Here is a 17,891-nt window from a genome sequence, read left to right as displayed (position 1 = left end):
CCTCATTTTTAAGGTAACACCTCTAATCAAGCTGAGTCTTTTTTCCCTATGGGGCTTTGCAAGTTATTTTCCCCCATTTACAAGAGCAAAACCATGCACCTACTATGAAGGAAGTGTCTGAGTGCAGCCCTTAGCTCTAACCAGGAGGGCAGGAACACCACCTGAAGCACAAGCACCCGCACCCCGGAGGGGCAGTGCCCTGCATGACACGTGTCACCCCCGTGGAGCTGTGCCACCTCCGTGTGCAGTGGGGGAATGAGCAGATCTCACTGCAACTTTACCGAAAGCTTACCCAGAGACACACCTAGGACGGGCAGGCAATCCCCCCACTCGCTGCTCTTTTAGCGGCCTGGCAGAAAAACCTCCTCACTTTCTCTTACCTAATTAAGGTTTCCTGGGGAAAACCCCACAGAAACAAAGGGCAAAGCTGACAAAAAACCCCAAAACCCAAAGCAAAGGGAAGTGATTACCTATCTATCTTCAGAGACCAACCCTGCATCCCAAGCCATTGCCACAAAGTTAATAACGCACCATGTACAAAGAGAGCTCGCCGACAACTTTAAACGGCCACCATCAGAAAGGTCCACAGGCTTTTTGCTTCTTGAAACCCCAGCCCAAACCTTGCTTCTAGCCTGAGCATCTTAGTTTTTGTTAAAATAAATAAATAAATAAATGCTCATATTGTGCAATTTGCAATCCTTGCTGAAAAAGGAGGAAAGACTGGACTGACAGGAATGCTGGCTGGCAGACCTGCACCGGGACACTTGCCCAACACCTGCCTTCACCCAGCTCAAGCTCCTTCACAAGAACCACAGTTATTCTCAAACTAGAGACCAGCAAAAACCTCCCTTCAATAAATAAACAAATGCCAAAAAATTTCCATGTCTGGGCAAAAGTCCTGTGAGGAGGTCAGACTCTCAACAGTTTTACCCTAAAGGAAATGGAAGAGAGTTGCTAAGAAGATGGAGCATTTCAAACAGACAGTATTTTAATTCTTGGTCTGAATATCTATAGATCAAGCTTTAGGTAAAAAAACAAAACAAAACAAAAAAAAGAAAAACACAACATTTTACATAGGTTAGTCTGACAGGCTCCTTCCAGCTTGAAACTCTTCCTCCTCTTCGCTTCCCTATCAAAGCAGAAACACCTGACTGTGCGGCTGCTCTGGGACATCCAGTGGTGGGACCCATGGGCCCACAGCCCTCCCCCCACTGTACCACAGGGCAGGCCAGCAAAATGCTGTCTCCAAGAAAGCACAACAGAGGCATGCTACAAAATACTGCTCCACCTGTGCTCCAAAATCGATAGTGAAAAATGGCTGCCCATTCTACACCAAAAATTACTGCCCTTATCCACGTAAAGGGGAGCTGCCACTGAGTGCCAGGAAAGTATCAACACCCTCTCCCCAATGCACACATCTTCCCTCTCCTCCTAAAACATGATCCATCGGTGACTCAGGTCCCTGGTGCAGGAGAGAGCCAGGCATCCACAAAACCTGACTTGAGCTTCCCCAGCACTACAAACAAATATTCTGAAGATAGGGCCCCTAATCCCCATACATGCTATTTAAGAAAGCACACCTGAACACTTTTGCCTCAACATTTATAATTGCGCAGGGGTTATTCTCCAGCATCAGCTTTCTATGTTCACACTGTCAGCCATTAGACTATGTGTGAATATTTTTTTTAATACTGGGAAAATAGTTTTAAAATAGCAACCAAAGCATAAGCAAAACCAAAATCGCATCTCACTTACACTGCCATCTACTTAATAGCACACATCTGGGAAACCCCCGTTAGCAGGCCAGAGGCACCAGCTATGAAACAGAAGCTTCCTGCTGTCCTCTGGGTTGTGAAAAGAAATACAGGAAAGTGCATTTTGCCAAGGCCTTCAGCACAATTTCCTAAAGACGGATCAGCATTTTTTTGAACCACGAAAACGTAAGTGATCGGGCACATACTGTAACAAAAGCCTTCTTGTTTTAAGGTCGCTTGCTGACAGCCCCACTTTGTAATTCTGCCGAAGGTATCCACACACCTGGCGTTTTGTTGGCCCAGTTCAACACTCCTGTTTCTCCAGCTTTTTACTCTGGTACCCAGCAAGACGTGGAGGAGAAAGCAGCACCTTCCTGTCCAGCTTTGACACATTTGCAAACGTTGCGATGGCATGATTCACCCTTCCCCCCTGCCCCAGGAAGCCAGCAGCAGGCAGCAGCGGCGGGGGGACAGCTGGAGCTTGGCCACACTCACACCATGTTAGCTGAGAGACAACGTCCCACAGCCAGGTGACACCAGAACACGGTCCGAGCCACCTCCTCACCTGATGCAGAAGCCCTGGGACCAGGACAGAGATTTCCTTTACTTTGGGGTTCCCCCCCCCCTTCTTTTCTGCTGTTGTTGTTAATAAAACCAGCTCCAGAAGACACCAGCTGTTTCTAATGTACAACAACGGAGGGCTGGCATAACAATAATTTTCTTTTCCCCTTAAGTCTCAGAAAAATTAACTGAAGAAAACTAACATTCCCAAGACACAAAATTGGATAGTTTTGCCTCCTTAAGATTCAGTCACTACGAGTTACAGGTGAAATTACTGGGCAGGAGAGCTAATGCTTTAACAGACTCCTTTATGGTAGAGAACATAAGAAACTTCAAAGACCTACTTAAAAAATTCAGAAGCTGCAGTCTGATTAGGAGTTTACCTAAATGAGAACAGCTTAAAACACTGTAGTCATAATTATAGTCATGTCAGTAAATTTATCCAAGCTATGAGAATTACCTTCTTACTAAAATCCTACAATGTTGTGTTTTCAGCTTTGCACCTACCTGAGATTTTCCAGGATGGTTTTTCTCAGGTAGGAGACATGTAAGAATTATTTCTGAAATAATCCTCTTTTTCTTTTTGTTACCTTTGTATCAGGACCCATCACTAGAGCAGTAGAGACAAAATGCACTCCAAGAATGTGTTTTTCTGGACATACACACAACTTAAAAACCATTCGTTACCTGACATCCTCTCTCCAGCAGAGAGAATCACATATGCAGGAATGCTCTTTTGCTAAATTTTGGTGTTTGATGAGCACGCCCAGCTTTCTAAGCAGGAGACAGCAGCATCTGTGCTGATTCTCAGCCACTTTTTCTGGATTTCAAAGCAAGAAAATCCCCGTCTCCTACACAGACAAGCTTCAGCCTTACAGTGCCAAGCCTTACCACGTCCAAGGATCAGAGGTATCAGGGATTTTAGGGAAACTGAGTAGGTTAGTGCAAGTCCACTGACTAGCTTAAATTCATATATTCTTCCTTTTCTTCAGTTCTGAAGGAGATCAGCACTGGCTGGGCTTGACCTGCTCAGAAAAGCTCACTGAGCCACCTTTATCGCACTTTGTCCATAAGAAAAACAACAAAAAAAGGCACCAAACCCTGAAGACCCTTTCGTGTTGTTTACATTTCTGTTTTAACTTCAGAGCTGGGTTATTATTGAAACATATTCAGACAAAAGATTTGCCCATCTTTTTTAAATGTCGTAATTCTGTACCGTTGTTCACAGCCATGTTGTATGCAGTGCCCTGCTTACAAAAATTGCTCTGGTATTTAGAGGAGAGGAGTGTCAATCCTAGCAGAGACACCATTTCCACATCTCCATCCTTGCAGAATAATGTTGAGGTCTGTGCAAAAGATCTATATTCTGGAGCTTACAGGATAGTGTTACAGAATCACTGCTGTAATACTATTCAGGTCTCAAGCTCAAAATTAAAAAAAAATTCCCCCAAATTCTAGGGAGTTAGGTAGTTATAAAAAAAAAAAGAGCTTTTAAGATTTCTTCCAGTGGCAGAGTTAAGCAGGTCAGATTGTTTATCAAAAAGAAGATCAAAAGATGACTCAGTCTATAAATAGCTAAAACAGGAAAGTTATGCTTGATGATAGGAGATAGTTCTTCTATGTGTTCAGCAACGGCGTACACAATCCAACAGATGTAACTTGTAGCTCACAACTAAGTTTAAAAAAAATAAACATGGGTAAAGCAAATGAACTTAGGTTACTGCAGGCTTCTTGAGACCTTGTTATAAATGCAGAAATTACCATGCGGTTCCTCTTTAGCCTCAGCCACAACCATTCGTCCAAGACTTCCCCAGAAACAGCCTCTAATGGCCCTAAGAATCTATCCAGCTGAGCTTTAAAAAGACATTGATTCCCAACATAAAAAGTTCAGCCTCGAATAACTGGGTTTGATAATATCTACTTACAGATGAGAAATAAAGCCCTTCACCAAAAAAATTATCAGATGAAATTCTATGGCTGTGTCAGACAAGACCAGGAGATGATGAGGATGGTATCATGTTATCACAAAACATAAAAAAAAAAATCAAAAGGTATATTGAGTATCCTGAAAATATATAGGTAAAGAACGGGAAGTAACTCCTTAGAAAGCTACAAGTACATATGCTGTTGCAAACTGGCATTATCCCCTGGACTAAGATTGTCAAGTGACCATTCCTGCAAAAAAAACAGAAAAATAATATAATTGAGCCCATTGGTTTAAAAAAAAGTAGAGAGTATCAAGCTCCACTGAAATCAACCTTTCTTCAGAAGACACTATTACTCAGCAAGCAGAGGCACTCACTTTGAGGCAATCCTTGCCTTCCTTTTTGGAAAAAGGAGTAACAATGTTAAACTTCCCTCAAATAAACAAAAATAATTAAAACCTAAATATAGCTGACAGGAGTTTTCTCCTTTCCATCACTCACTCAAAGATTTGACACCCTGGGAACACCTGAGCACCCTCACCTTGAAGTTTTAAGTTTCTAGCCCCACACAACCATCAGAGCAGTAAGCCAGCCGTATTCCCACTTGACACATGCTGGGTTGCCACAGGTAACAATCTGGATGTGGCAACAATTTCCAGGCGGTTGCTGAAAACTCCTTACACACAAAAGATGGCACATCTTTAGCCATACTGCTGCATACCGGAAAGGATCAGACAACAAACACAACTGGGTCTATTGCTACCACATGCTCATCTTGTGCCCTGGTAGGTAAACTTCCATGGAAAAGAAGAGTTCAGCTGAATAGCACAGCAAGGGAAAGATCAGGGGAGTCAGCAGGCAATGCTGCAGAGAGGGAACCCCTCCCCAGCACCGATATTGCACATGGAGGTGCAGCAGCCAACCTCACAGCACCGCCCAGGGCACTCAAGCTGATAAGGCGAGCAAAGGCTCATCTCATTTAGGCAACAGCTCAGCTCTTCAGTAACAGTGATTTCCTTTTATCATTAACCTCCGATTTTTTCAGCATACCTTCAGCTGAATTACCAGAACATCCCAATAGTCTGAGAGTAAAAGTCTTTGCTCAGCTGGCTCGTCAAGCTGCCCTGGCACAAAGGGCTACAGCAAGCTAATAGTGGTAGATGAAAAAGTGATGGATGAAATAATTTCCTGCACTCGTTCATCCCGCTTTTCAGATGGAGTCTGAAAATGGGTGCTGAAAAATGAGGTGCGTCCCACCTGCTCCTGAACAAACCGCCAGCCGCCTAGGCTGTCTGCACGGCAGCGATAGCAGAGCAAACCCCTCCGGAGGACCTGTCCTCTTTGGAGCAGCCCATCTACCACTGCTTTCTCTTTTGACAGAGTCCCTCCCTCCCTGCCCCAAACGCACACACCACAACCTCTGGCCGCACTTGGCCAGGCAGGTGGGAAGAGCTAAATGGGCAAAGAGTTAAGCCACGCTGAATCTCAGGGTGAGAAGAGTCAGACAAGTAACAGTATGGGCTGATCTTCCTCTGTAATTAAGGAAAAGCAGCAGGACGCAGAGGGAAATGGAAGGGCCCAACTTCACACAGACAGCGTAAGTGCTTTTCCTGGAACAAGGAATAAAACAGGGTCATCGTTCAAATGCAAAAGAGAGGGTTGAGCACTGAAATAATCATAAACTCTTCGTTTTCACAAACTATACAAGTCAGACCACAGGGACTCATTTTCTTCACCATTCTTGGATGCCAGTACCTTAAATACAGATCTCAAAAAACAAACATTTTCAGTCATTTAACCATGAGTTCCAAGAAAACTTAAAGTTTAAATGAAGCATGAATCCATTCAAAATGCACTTCAAACAGCCTGAAACAGGACAGGAAAAACATATCCTATGGCTACCACAAATGCATGACAAGTTCCCACTGCTCGAGAGGAGAGGTTGGGGCCTCCAGTGACAAATGGCTGGATCAGCAGTTCGGGGCTGCAGCTGGCAGCCAGGGGCCCCCAGCCACGCTGTGAGCTAGGATCAGCAAAGCCTGACCCACTGAATGCTGCTGTTCTCTCTTTCTCCAATGCAGGAAAAGCTGCCCCAGTTTGTTCAGCAACATGTTAGTGCAACTGCACAAGTGGGGCAAGAAGGGATGCTGCCGCGCACCCCACCTCCTGCTGCACAGAACGGGCCACAGTTCTGCACAGCATACATCCAACACCAATAAAACACGTGCAGATATTAGAGTGAGAATACAGCCCGTGAAAGCAGAGGTGTTTTGGGATGTTCAGGGAATCAGTTTTGGTAAGACCATGCTCTATGTAACCCAAAAAGGTCTCAAACACTGCAATTTATAAGTGGAAAAAATTATTTCACATCCAAAAACATGGAGAAGAATCATGCCAAAAAGTGAGATAATTAAGGTGGAGTCTAAACAGCTAATAAAAAATTGCTGGATTACAGAAATTTTAGACTATTTTATGACTTTGCAGATGAGAACACAGTTTCATTTGATGGAAAACAGGTGTTGGGAAGGGATGGCCCCTGTCTTTTTGCAGTCCACTGGACACATTTTTCCATTTTGCTTTTAAATAGATGCATTTGATATCCAAGTGCTTGTACATGTTCCCAGGCTCAAAATAAGACAAAGAGGAAGTCTGTCTGTACTTCAAACAGCACTTCCTTTGACATTGCCTCTCTTCTTTCCTAATTCTGCAAAAGCATCTTTGAAACTTAAATTAAAACAAAATCTCAAGCCTGGCCCGGAGACTGAAGATTGCAATTGCCATGCAATCTGTGAATTGAAATATGCATCCTGATGAGTTGTTTTGTCTCTTTAAAACAGGCATAAATAAATACATAAATACATAAAGCAAAGCTTACCCTACTTTACAGGACAGAATACCATGATGAAAATCAGGAAAATTCTATGTACAACAGTTAGAGGGACAAGAGAAGCATATCCTTCAAAAAGGCATTCCGCAGTCCATGCATAGAAGGAGACAAATTAAAATAAGAGATAAATTGAAAAAGATGACTGAATAGCCTGATGAACTGGGGTCTATGGGATCAATTTCAGTGAACTCCAAGGGATGTAATGACAACACTCCCACAGGAATAGGCTCAGTCTCCACAGCAGCAGAAGTTTTATTCCTATAGCAACACAACACTTCCAGGTTTCTTCTGTTCCATTGTATCATCCCTCCATGTTACTGGTTTGCAGAAAATCGATTAAATAATTTTTCTGCGAAGAAAATTCGATTAAATATTCTGTGTAATGTTCCTACTCAGGTTAAACCACGAGACTGATCACAAAAGGCCCTTGTAAAGGGAAGAGCTAACAAAAGTAATGAATCTTCCAAGAACAGCACAGCAATTACTATAATATCCACTTTTCTTTCAAACCTGCACGATCTCTCTCAAAATTTCCCTTTTAGTTCTATTTCAATTAAACCTAGCAATTCAGACTGAGCAGAAAACATTTTAACAGACTGATAACTACAGTGCTTCAGAGAACAGCAATGCACTGGATCTTCTCCATTCAAATGCTCTTTTTCCATGCTCTGGACAGCACAGTCTGCCTTTTTGCAAAAGGGATCAGCATAAGATGTTCCTTTTGGGACTGGAGCTCCTCTTCGTTCCTAAGCAACAGATTTGCATAAACTGAAGGAGCAAAGAAAAATGCTTTTCACATCATTTCCTGGCCTGCCTGATTAAAGTAAAAGACAGAAGAAAGCAAACAGCAGCTGACAGTCCTTTGTGCAACAGATTTGACATGCTGTTAAGCTTTCAAAAATACCTCTGTGACTGGAATAAAAAAGGCTCAATATGTGCAAAAAGGAAAACAAAAATTCCTGCGCTGAATTATGCCACCCCAGCACCACAGCAAGTCCCAGAAGAATGGCCACAAAATGGAAACAATTAATTTAATATTAGACTCCTACGGGGCAGCATGGCTCATGTTAACTGCTTTGCCCTGCCATCGGAGGAAGCAAGCTTCCAAGAGCAGACACAGATTTGGAGGAAAACATAATGCTAACGCACAGAAAATCTTTTTTTAGAAACTCTCAACTTCCCAAACTGAAAGCACTTTGCATTCAGTCATGTGTAAATCTTTCACGCGACTTTCTTCATTAAGGTAGCCTACATTGTTACCAGTGCAGCTTCTGTCCCATACAGGGAAACATCATGACAAGAGATTCCCGTCTCTTTCCACAAGCAATAACTATGCTATGACTGTGCAACCAAGGTTCAAGCGCTCAGAGATACAACAGTCTTATCACTTCGGACACCGAGTTCTGGGCAGCATCAGATACTTCGGTAAGCAACAGCAGCACCATTTATGAAACCCAAAAGCCACGCTTTCATGAGTCAGTACTGTTCCTGCACCATAATCAAGGTCAGGAGGACACTGCCGCTAACAATGCCATCACGTAGCTGAAACAGCTCACCGACACGCTGACCACCATCACTCAGATGACAATTGGTCATGCTTGTCAATTAACTATTGGCGTTTCCTCCCAACACCCTGGGCAAATTCAAGCACATTTCCAATGACATGAAGGTCTGACGCCCTACTATCATCACAACAGGTTATGCATGGGAACTCTCAGGCTCTTTGGGCAAAGCCTACATCAAGAGTGGTGAGCCACAGTGGGACAGAACTGCCTTTCTTGATGCCTGCTACCAGGTTCAGATCTACTGGCTACTCCTTTTTAAAGCAGCAGTAAGAAAACTCTCCCATGTTAGAGAATATCATGCAACCCTAGCACTCCCGTATCACAGCACAAGGCTGGAGTCACTAAATTCTTGCTAGCAAGTTAGCACAAGAGTGGGTTTACCTTTTCCTGCTGTGCTAGCAGCCAGCAGTGACACATGAATGAGCACGTACCAATTCTACAGCAGCAGTACCTGCAGTGGACGATGCAGCGAGTAATCACTCAGTATTTCAATACGCTGCCTGGCTAGTGCTGTGTTTCTGCAGTATCATCCCACATCTCGAAGCTTTGGAGGAGAGAGGCAACAACCTGATGATAAAACATAGGGCCAAATGCTATCCCCATGCAGGAACCTCTAGAGTAGCGCAGTGCACACAATTCCAAAGTGGAAAACTGATTCTGCTTGTTGCCATTTGTTTTATCTGAGAAGCCATTACAATGATATGGGAGAAGCCTAACCCTGTAAATTTTGCTCCAAAGGCATCCCATGTATGTGAACAAGGAGGAAGGACCTGTCACTGCAGTTTGGTCCGCAGCATGCAACCCTCTCTGCAGCGGCACTTGTGCTTGATTTAGTCTTATCTGTGTAACTAAGCCTGAAGTCCAAGATAAGTTGCCAATATAAAATAAAATTTAAAAATCTGCTATTGGTGGAGCTAGATGGCTGAGGGGGCTTGTGTTGATTTAGTAATTAATTCTTACTTTTCTTCCATGTTCACTCGGAATACTAACTCAGCTCTGCATAAATCCTAAATTTACATACATATTAAAAACCCTTCCACAATATTTAGCCTCTCTTCAGGCTGGAATTAATTTAAAAGATTTAACTGTTGCCTCATTCTAGGTAGGTTGCGCTGAGATCTGTTCTGTGTTACACTTATTTGCCTCACCCCTTTAACACTCCCATGATGCTACATCTTTGACTTGCATCAACTGCAACTTACGTTTTGCTTGTCCTTCAGCTTCCCGTTCTTTTTATTGCTTCTTGACTCACTCCTTCCCCTTCTCTTTTTCATGTTCTTTTCCTCTCACCCAGTTTACGCCTCCCCTCCCCCACTGTTTAATCTTCTCTTCTTGTTTTGCCCCTTTGGCCATCTTGCCGTGCTGCTGCGGAGATCTCCTGCAGCTGTCCTCAACGCACATTTCTTCCATACTTTTGTTTCTGATTTTTCCTGCTGTTGCATGGGTGTGTTAGGAAGCAATGCTGCGCAGCATTGCTTTGGGCAAGACTAAAGTTTAGCACTGAAGCACAGCGCTTACGGCATGTTTAGCAGTTGGGAAAAACTCTCTCATTTTTTAGCAAGGATAAGATTCCCAAAATAAGGACTCTGTAAAGAACAAGGAAGGAAGCAGCAAGAGCAATAACCACCCCAGAAAGCAGAAAGCATGTGCGCTCTGAGTTAACTCGGCATTCCTCAGACACAGCACGTTTCATCCCACAGAAAAACTACCGTCACAGATTGCTCATGCTCATGCCTATTCAGCGTGGGTTTGGTTGGTTGTCCTTTGTATTTGGGGTGGGGGTACTGCTGTTACTTCAGTCAAAAAGGGTGCATATGCTGAAAGAAGCAGTGGATGGTGGGCTGAGCATCAGTCTGTCACACTGCTGGTGAGGGAGATGAGCCACAAGGATCGAGAGGAAGACAAGAGTCTGGAGTATTTCAATTTCTATTTAAGTAATAACGGAATCCCTCAGCCTTAGACAAACTGTTTATTTAAGCATGTGAGTTCTTGAACTGTACTTTCTTTTCATAAGGCTGGGGACAAATAAGGAAGAAAATGCTGTTTTCTCAGGGGAGAGAGAGATAGCACTCTCCTCTTGAGCCCATTTCCAGACATGGTTGCTCCAAGGCGAGTCTCACGGCTTCCTGTTGGAGCCCACCTGGCACCAGCCCCAGCACCACCAAGGCCGAGGCAGCCATCGAGTTTCCCTTCCGCAGCACCTCCATATTATGCATCCAGCTCCATCTTACAGCATATGCTCCCGATGACATGACAGGCATTAATTATATCCAGCAGGTTTTTTCAATGCAAACCTGCAGGTGAAGCTCTGGCTTCAACACAGACTTATTTTTAAGTTTAAAAAGTAAATGAAGGCTTCAATAAAAATTACTCTTTAAAACAGAGGCTGTGCACTGTAATTCCCACTCCTTCCCCCTACCTGAAAGTCTTTACTAAAATCAGCAGTACAACTCCCTCAATTTTCATTGAAGAAAAAAAAAAAGTATGCTTCTTTATCCAAAAAATAAGTTGGAAGATATTTTAGGCAAATAGATATCATTCATGCTAAAAGTAGCTTTTTATTTAGTATCCAACACAGTACAAGAATAATGTATGATGTTGCGAAGTAGCATACGATGTATGGTACTTAAAAACGGGCTTCAGAAGCTATGAAAAAAAAAGTACCACTACATGCATTTTAGGGAGGAGGGGGAGAATCAGACAAGAAGCGAGTTATAATTTGATGGTTCTCTTAAAAAATCAAGGAAATACTAGAGGACAGAGTGGAGGAGAAAACTGAAATAAGCAAATAGATTTTTATTTTTAAACTTTCTTTTTCCTCTAAAAGAGGTCATCATCTGTAACATTTTGTACTTTCATTTATACATGAAAGTACCTTTTTACATTATTCAATACATGAAAACATGCAGTTTCAGTGAAAAATTTATCAAAAGCTTTACTTCTGATATCTATCTTGAGTAATACATCGTGATATTTTACCTGGACTTTACATTCAGAATGTATAAGTCAGTGTACTCTCCTTATTGATTTAACATGTCAGTGAACCCACTTAAAATAATTAGAGCTATACTGAAAGACAACTATAAATCAAGTTCAGGTCTACAGCATTTTTATTTCCTGCCAATAAAGAATCCATGCCCCTATCAGAATTAAAGTATTTTAAAGCGACATACAGCCCTGCCATATTTTTATCTAAACCCTAGAAACAAATCTCTTGTATACCTGCAGTGTATAAAGTAAGCATCTCCAAAAGCAACTTGTACCATTTACACAGCTGCAGTCACTACTTAGCATGTCAGCTCTGGAGATTCATGCCCTAACATAAAACCACAGTACTGGTTTTGAAATCTGAGAATTTGTTTCTAAAACCAAAAGCACCATTTATTTTTTTCTTTTACTTACTATGGTATTAATTCATATAAATATTACTAAGGTTCAACCCTGCTATTCATTGGTAGAGAGTACCATCTAATAAGCGTAAGTCTACACACTGTCTGAAGTCTTAACAATGCCTTTCGGTGGAGGGAGGGGCGGGGGAATGGCATTTTTTGCTCCAAATGAGTGATTCTTGGCTTTTGAAAGTTGCTTGGGCATTCTACTGCCTCCTGACCAACATTCCTGAAAACCAGACCTGCAGAAACCAGCCCTGTGAGAGGCTTGCTGAGAGACACACCGTTAAACTGAGAAAATCTCCCAACATCTGGTCCAAGCATGGGGAAATCATGCAATTTCACTCCACAAGTAACTGCTTTGTCAGCCAGGGAAAGGGGGCCACCACAGCCTCCTGCCACGGCATTTACCCCTAATAAAAGCAAGAAGTGTCAGTTCCTCATGTGTCAGTGTTACCCAATTATTTGAAATAAGAAAAGCTTTATTAAAGTTAGTAGGTAGAACCTCCCCCCTCCTGGGGAGGTCATTCACTTTAAGGTGCACCCATGCCAGGGCACCTGTCCCAGCAACACACAAGCAGAACCAGAGAGCAACCACCCAACTGAAGGACCACCATGTTCACCTTTACTTCTCTCAGGTTATTGAGAAAAGACGGCCTTGCTGCATGACTTGGAGGGTCACAGATCCACAGCCAGGTAAGCCCCACGAAGGGAGCACCCAGCAAGCAGCTTATTTGGCTACAAAGGGTTTTCCATCCCAGACAGCACTCCCTGAGCTCAGTGCCTCACCAAGCCATGAGGCAGATGCCCTGTTTGGGTCCCTGACAGCAGAGGCAGAGCACTAGTGGGATGAAACAGCTACAGACGATGTGGGAAAGGGATATGGCAGCACAGCACAAGCATTGCTCTTAGCCATCCCCGGGACCACCCGCCCGTCACGGAGGCCTGCATAGCTGGGGTCCCTCCTCAGTCAGCTCTGCTCTCAGCTCTGCTGCCCACAACCTTAATTCACCTCCCCTACAATGGTCTTCCTCTAGAAAGGCTACACAGCTATAAATTCACTTGCTGTCCTGCCAATGGCTAGCCTGAGGGCAGGGGGGGTTCTGCTGAGGTGGCAAATGCCTGAGAATTATTTGTGCCGTACCCACGATCACCATCACCCCACTTTTTACAGTTTGAAGGCCCAGACTGCAACTTTTCTCAAAAAACACTGAACTGTTTGAAGACAGGATTTTTTTCCACAATGCACACATTTATGAATGCACATGTATTTATAGGCATAATAGAGGTAGAGAGCAAACAGTAGATACTGACACAGAGACAATCTTTTAAGTCCTATGAAGAAAACAAGCTTCAGGCTTTTTTACCAGTGTGTTTACGAGAGATAAGGAGCTACCCAAAAGATGAGTCACAACATTTTTGGTGCCAAGAGATAGAAAGATTATCTGTTATTTTGCACCCTCTGCCTTCCTGTAGCAAGTCTCATCAATGCCTCATACATTAATTTTACCACTAGAAAAGCAGGTGATGTGGATTAATAGAATAAATCAAGCAAATCAATACACACACTCAGTTATCAGTATTACCAGCAAACCATACCCTTAAGCCCTACAAACATCAGCTTCTAAAGGCAGATGTAAAGAAGAATCCTAAACTGATGGCTGTAGCTTAAAATATAATACTCTTACTATGTCGTCAGTAAGTTTGTGTAGGTATACAATCACATTTCACAATGCCAAAATATACTTCTTCCATGTTACTGCATCAGATCTGCACACATGCACAAAAAAGGCCCAATGTCAGCGGCTTTCGTTTGTTACGTATTCAAATAACAATGTAGCCAATAACTAACAAAATGCCCTACAAGAATAAGGTCTGCCAGAGGCTGCTTGTAACAAGGTGTATGCTCTAAATGTCAATAGTTTCTAAGTATATATGCTATCTCCGCCAAGTGATCTGAGAGCATGTCCAAATGGGAGTTCAGTGCTGTTTAAATCAATTAGGTTCCCAAGTGGATGCACTGATCTGACCAAACCACTTCACTGACCATTCACGCTTGGGTTGTGTCAAGCTCCTGCAGCACCCCTAGGTAAACAAGTGCTTAATTTGGTTCAAAAATAATTGCTTATTAAGTTGGGGCTTGCCATAGTAACTACAGCTATTTAAAAATATATAAACAATAAAAATTCAGAAACTCGCACTGTTTCAAAGGAAGCTAAGTCAATCATACGGCTGACTTCTGATTCACTATAGCATAACATCCCGCCCAACATGAAAGTTTATTTTACTTGTTGGTACAGTAAAGGAACCACATGAAGAACTTGCCCCGAGAAGGCAGAGCAATGACTGTAAAATGAGACCGTCTTGATGCACACATAAAACATGTGTGGAAATTATGCTACAATTAATTCACTCTTGTACAGCACTGCAAGCGATTCTAGCAGCTTTCAGGCCAAAGGATGAATAAAACTGAATCCAAGAAAAGGAGCTTCATGAGGATTTTTTGTTCCATCTTTATGTTCCAACTTTGCAGCTCCAATCCAACCACCCTGAAGCTTTCACCTCAGCCTGAATATCTTGGAAATCTTTGAGAAAATGGAAAATAAAAATCAGATGATTCTGAGAAGAGAGTTATGACAAGATTGTGAAACCTACCCTCAGGAGCGAGCCACCTTCCAAAGGACCTCTCTCACAGAATGAATAAACAAAGTACTAACCAAGACTAAGGAGCGTATCAGACAAACTTCTAATGACATAAAACACATACCTTGAGCAGATATCTGTTACTTATTTAACTGTGCTTTAAAGTCTGCATAATGGGCCAAGAGAATTCGTGGGTTCAAGCCGAAGGGCCGATTTCCACCTAAGGCAAACTGAAGAAACAAGAATTTTGTTCACCAACACTTTGGATATTACCAGTACATCACATCACTAAAGGACTACCAGCTTTTGTAAGTCACACATTCAGGAGTTAAAAACTGAAAAGTGTGGATTGTTTGTGGAACATTCCCTTTCTTACAGTGCAGTTTTCTTTTTCGTTTGTTCGTTTTTAAACAACTTACATAATTCAGCTCCACTTAGGTTTAAATACTGTGATATCTATTAAGTCAGAAGCTTTAAGCTAACACATTTCAAATACCACTCTGCTCTCTTCATCATGACCCTCAACAGGAATTGACCAAACCCAAGGTCTGTAACCAAAACACACACAGTCTTACTCATCTTCAGCAAGGCAGTTGAAGGCAGGGTAGAGGGGGTGCCTTGTTTATTTTTCTAAGATTCTGAGAGGTTTATTCTTTAAAAAAAATAGGTATAGCAATCTGAAAACCATAAATTATAGGTAAGATATTCCATCAGCCACAGGATGCTTTAAAAAAAAAAAAATTAAAGCTGCTGCAGAGAATGTACAGTCTGCTGTACATTTCTTAGAAGGCAAGCTGAGCAAGCTTTGATGATACTGGGACTAAGCCTTCCTGCTGTACCCCAGTGCTGTACAGGCTGCTTCTGAATTCTTCCTCCTCCTCCTTCCTGGCAGCTACAGAGACACTGGCTGCCTACACCAGCCAGACTTCACAGACCAGTTGTCTGGGAAGACTTAAAGAACCTTTTACATTAGGTCAGGAGAATGTCCGTATTTACAAATGCAGAAAAAAGAGTTTTTGAAAGGTAAAAGTAAGACTTAAAGCCAAGAACCAGAACACTTAAGTAAGGACTAGCAATACAGTTGTCTAGCGCATAGCTCAGAGGTACTCAGTCTGAGCATAAAACAGTTTGTATAAGTGTAATTAATATACACATAATCGAGAGATCACAGAATTGCATTACAGTATTGTTAGAAATTCTACTCTGAAAAACACGCTAACCAGCAACACTGCATGTGCGCATATAAGTTTATATTTTAATAAAGTTATGGCAGATAAGTAACTGGAATGCAATAAGGACTGGAGTCACTCATTAGCCCCAGCTTTCCATTTCCCACAGTTTACAGTACAGTGTTGTCTGACTTTCTAATTAAGAAGAAATTCCTCCTGCTCCAATGCACACTCTCCAGCCACCACTTTAGGCAGACTGGCTGCATCCCACAAAGACAACATCCTCCTAACAGCCTCCCTGGCACAAACATTTACATGTCTAAATGCTACTCAAACCTGTCATCAAACGACGCAGGAATAAAAATGAAGGCAATGAGAGCCTACTGAAAGGCAAAAACGATTAGCAGCGTTGCTGATGAACTACAGGAGTTCTCACGCAGATGAGGCGCATGCCTGCCTTCATCTCTTTGCTAGGAGAGAGCCGGGATACCAGACGTCCATCTGGGGAGTTCCATGCTTACATCGCTGCAGCATAATTATTTTAACTGGATTAAACTCAACTTCCTCGAGAAGAAGTTACTCTATGTCCTTAGACAGACACTAGATTATCTCCTCCATCTGAAGAGCGGGATGAACTCGCACATGGCTTCTTACTTTTTTTTTTTCCCCCACCTGATCCGCTCCTGGACAGCCCAGGAAGCAGAACTCCCACCTCCCCTGTGCTACAGGCACACGGGCTACGCGTGAGAGAGAACAATTAAGACCCCACACCCAAAAGAAGAGACTAAAATCATAGTTTTTAGGTACCTTTCAGGTAACTACCCCAGAGGCTTTACGCACCGGCGGGGCCCACCTGAGGGAGCGACCACCCGCCTGCCGCCGACAGCCGCCTCGCAGCGCCCGCCCAAGCCGCCTCCCGGCCCTTCCCTTCTCCCGTCCCGTCCCGTCCCGCCACAGCGGCGGCTCCGAGGCAACGCCCGCCCCGCCGGGGCCCGGCTCCGCCCAAGCGGCGGCAGCGGCACCTCCGAGGCGGCGGCGCTGGGGAGGCCCCGCGGCGGGGCGGGGCGGGGCGGGCCGCAGCCTGCTGCCAGGGGGTCAGCCCGGGGGGCACCGAAAACACAGCGGGGGGCAGAGTGGGGGGGGAGAGAAATAAATCGAAAAGAAGCGTATCGGGGCGGCGGCCGTTAGCCAGGGGGCGCGGGGGGAGGGCGAGGAACGGCCCGCCGCCTCAGAGAAAGCGTCGGTAGAGAGAGGAGGGGGTGAAGCCGCCGCGGCGGCGGGAGGGCCCCCAGCCAGGCCGCTCCGGGCCCGGGGAAGCGCTGCTCACCCGCTCGCCGCCGGCTCCCGGGAACAGCGCTGCGCGGCGGCGGGAGGGGCCCGTCTGTCTGTCCGTCCGTCCGCCCGCCCCGCCCCGGGGGCTCCGCTCGGCCCGGCCCGGCCCGGCCGCCGCTGCCGATGGTCGCGTCGGGCCGGCGGCTCCGCTCCTGGGCCGCGCCTGGCGGGGAGTTTCCTGCCTGAGTCACTTCAACCGGGAGCTGCGCAGGGAAACACCCTTCCTGCCGCTCCAGCTCCTCCTCCCGCCTCATCCCAAACCTGCCGCCCCTTCCTTCCCTCCCACCCCGGCAGGCTCCGGCTCCTCCCTCCTCCTCCTCCTCCTCCCGGGGAGCCGGGAGCCGTCAGCCGTCCCGAGGCTGCCGCAGGCGGCGGAGCTGCGCGCTCGGCTGCCGGGGGGTGATCGGTCTCCCTCTTTGCTTTTGATGAAAGCGGCCTTTTCTGGGCCGTACGCACAAGGGAAACCTACACCCAAGAAGACAAATCTATACGTGAGCCGACGGTGCCGCCCCCGCCGTGCCCGTACACAAACCAGAGAACGTCCGATCCTGCAAAGTGACCCTCAGACGGCGCCGCTCGAGCGGGGCCGGTGCCCCCAGCATCACCCTGAGAGCCCCCGGAGGGAAATCCACCGCCCCGAGGAGCCATGGGGGGGCCCGAGCTGGG

General features: G+C 44.8%; 1 protein-coding gene across 3 annotated transcripts in view; it reads right to left on the bottom strand.

Annotated features, from left to right (window-relative positions):
• CYFIP1 (cytoplasmic FMR1 interacting protein 1) overlaps positions 1-17,463 on the bottom strand; it is a 77,970-nt gene extending 60,507 nt beyond the window's left edge. Inside the window, exons 1-2 of one of the 3 annotated variants that reach the window (XM_064438151.1) lie at positions 17,221-17,463; positions 14,849-14,954 (exon numbers count right to left, since the gene is read on the bottom strand). The gene's annotated coding sequence lies outside the window, so the exon portion shown is untranslated. The remainder of the gene's footprint in view (positions 1-14,848; positions 14,955-17,220) is intronic. The other 2 variants (XM_064438132.1, XM_064438141.1) reach the window with 2 other exon arrangements.
• Positions 17,464-17,891: the final 428 nt, after the last annotated feature.

The sequence above is a fragment of the Phalacrocorax carbo genome, chromosome 1 (assembly GCF_963921805.1).
Source record: "Phalacrocorax carbo chromosome 1, bPhaCar2.1, whole genome shotgun sequence".
In the NCBI taxonomy this organism is placed as follows: domain Eukaryota; kingdom Metazoa; phylum Chordata; class Aves; order Suliformes; family Phalacrocoracidae; genus Phalacrocorax; species Phalacrocorax carbo.
Note: the sequence above shows the minus strand (reverse complement) of the source record. Positions and strands in the feature narration are given on the sequence as shown.